Source organism: Rhinolophus ferrumequinum, chromosome 2 (assembly GCF_004115265.2).
Source record: "Rhinolophus ferrumequinum isolate MPI-CBG mRhiFer1 chromosome 2, mRhiFer1_v1.p, whole genome shotgun sequence".
Classification (NCBI taxonomy): Eukaryota; Metazoa; Chordata; class Mammalia; order Chiroptera; family Rhinolophidae; genus Rhinolophus; species Rhinolophus ferrumequinum.
The window spans coordinates 50,414,097-50,416,590 of NC_046285.1; the positions used below are offsets into that span (position 1 = coordinate 50,414,097).

General features: G+C 48.5%; 1 pseudogene; it reads left to right on the forward strand.

Moving 5' to 3' along the window:
• The first annotated feature begins 1,446 nt into the window (after positions 1–1,446).
• Positions 1,447–2,103, forward strand: LOC117013339 (chloride intracellular channel protein 1-like; annotated as a pseudogene).
• Positions 2,104–2,494: the final 391 nt, after the last annotated feature.

The following is a 2,494-nucleotide window of genomic DNA, read 5'->3' on the forward strand; positions in this document are numbered from 1 at the left end:
TAACCTAATCTCAGAAGTGACATTCTATCACATGTGCCATATTCTGTTGGTCACACAGACCAACCCTGGTACAGTGTGGGAGGGGCTACATGAGAACATGAACACAGGGAACTGGGGATCTTTAGGAGCTATCTTGGAAATTGGCTGCCACAGGGAAGGAACCAGAGAGAGTGAGCAGAACCTTCAGACCTCGATGCAGGTCTGACCTCTATGAGGGAAAGGGGGAAGGAAGCCTCGAGGACTGGGTAGGAAGAGTCCTGGACTACAGTTCAGTCTAAGACGGTTTCCATCAGGCCAATAGGATGTCCTCAAGCCAGTGTCACCCACTGGAGGAGTCCCATGTTTTGCTGGAACGTGCCTGCATTATACCCTCACTATGCTCAGGCACTGGCTGGGAGCAGCCCTGGGGAAGCATGATCTCTTGTCAAAGGTGATGGTGGATGCAGGGGACTGCAGCTGGTGTGTCAGTCAGTTATGCTCTGTGTAGCAGGAGATCTGAACAGTACATTTTCATGGCCGTCACAACACCAAAGTGTTTCCTCCTTCCATATGGTACATAAATTTAATCAAAGAAGCTGTTCTTCCCAGGACAGTATATGTGGTAGAGGGGATTTTGGGTCCAGGGAGATGTGAGGCCAAGGGCCAAGTCAATTACAAGGAAGTGATTTCTTTTCAGTCAACAAATATTTTCTAAGTTTCAGCTCTGCCTAGGCCTTGGCAGACACAGCATTTATCCCCCTGGTGTTCCCAACCTGAGCCAGCCTGGCAGGGAAGTGTATATCTGGGAAGGCTTCCTGTAGGAGGTCATGCCTTAGCTGAGTCTTTCAAGACTGTAGAAATTAGCCAGGCAAAGAAAGGAATGGGTTCTCCAGCAGAGCGAGAAACATATGCAAACATCCAGGAGTCTCCTTTCTCCCTCACTCTTGAGTGGGAGAGATCTAGGTCTCCAGGTGGCCCCAGGCCAACACTGGGTGAATTCATCACTAGCATTCAGTTGGTTGGCTAAAGTTCAACGCAAGTCTCTAGGCCAAACCCTGGGTCTCTGTCTTGTTGCATTCCCACTGGGAGAGCAGCAGGGAGAGAGACTCTAGCTGATCAATCACATCCTCAGATGTGACCAGGCATTGAAGAAAGGTAGGACCAGAAAAATGGAGTAGGAACCCAGAGGTGGAAGGAAAGGCAGCTGGCACAACTCCTTCCTCCACTCCAGGAGCTGCTGCCTGCTCACCTCCTTCCCGGGGGGACTTGGACCCCAGAGCCTATACACCGAAGGCAGCATTGCAGGACTGGGAGGGGCAGGTAGGGAGAAGGCACCCTGTGCTCACCAGTGTCCAAAATACCTGCAAAATACCTCCTCCCTCTGTCCCTCTCTCCCTTCCTTCCTTTATTCCCTTTTAAAAAAATAAATGCAAGGATCCTCATCGCAGTCATGGCTGAAGAATTAAATTGTTCGTGAACGCTGGCGGAAATGGGGCCAAGACCTGCCCCGTCCCTGAGACTGTTCATGGTGTCCTGGCTCAAGGGAGACACCTTCAACATCACCACCATTGACACCAAGAGGCAAATTGGACTGTACAGAAGCCATGCCCAGGAGGGCAGGTCCCATTCCTGCTGAATGGCACCGAAGTGCACACAGACACCAACAAGACAGGCATTTCTGGAGGCAGGGCTCTGCCCTCCCAGCTACCCCAAGCTGGCAGCTCTGAACCCTGAATCCAACACAGCTAGCTGGACGTGTTTGCTAAATTTTCTGCCTACATCAAGAATTCAAACCCAGCCTTCGGTGATCATCTGGAAAAGGGGCTCCTGAAAGCCCTGAAAGTTTTAGAGAATTTCTTGACATCCCCCATCCTAGAAGAAGTAGATGAGACCAGTGCTGAAGGCATTTCTCAGCGGAAATTTCTGGATGGTGATGAGCTCACTCTGGCTGACTGCAACCTGTTGCCAAAGCTCCATATAGTACAGGTGGTGAATAAGAAGTACCAGGGATTCTCCTTGCTTGAGGTGTTCCAGGGAGTGTATCGGTGATTGTGCCATGCCATCTGTCCAGAGGATGAAAAGATCGAGCTGACCTATGAGCAAGTGGCCAAGGCCATCAAATAAGCCCCTCCTGGGGCTCCCTTTCCCCCCTCCATTTTTCTCCACTCAGGAAACATTCAGAATTGCCAGTGGGGAGTGAATTCTGTAGCACTTGTACAGGATAGGTTGGGGGATGAGGGGAAAGAATGAGGGATCTGGGGTGGGCTTTTTATTGTGGGGTGGGATGGGTAGGACAATGTATTTCAGTAATAAAACACAGATAAAAAATGTGAAAAATAAAAAAAAATAAATGCAATATAGAAATGTTATAGAAAGCCTAACATTAGAGGGTGGAAAATCACATATAACACGTCTTCTTTATAAATAACCCTAATAATTTTTTTCACTCCCAATTTTCTCATCTACATATATATTTTACATGGCTGGAACAACACTGTAGATATAATTTTGTATT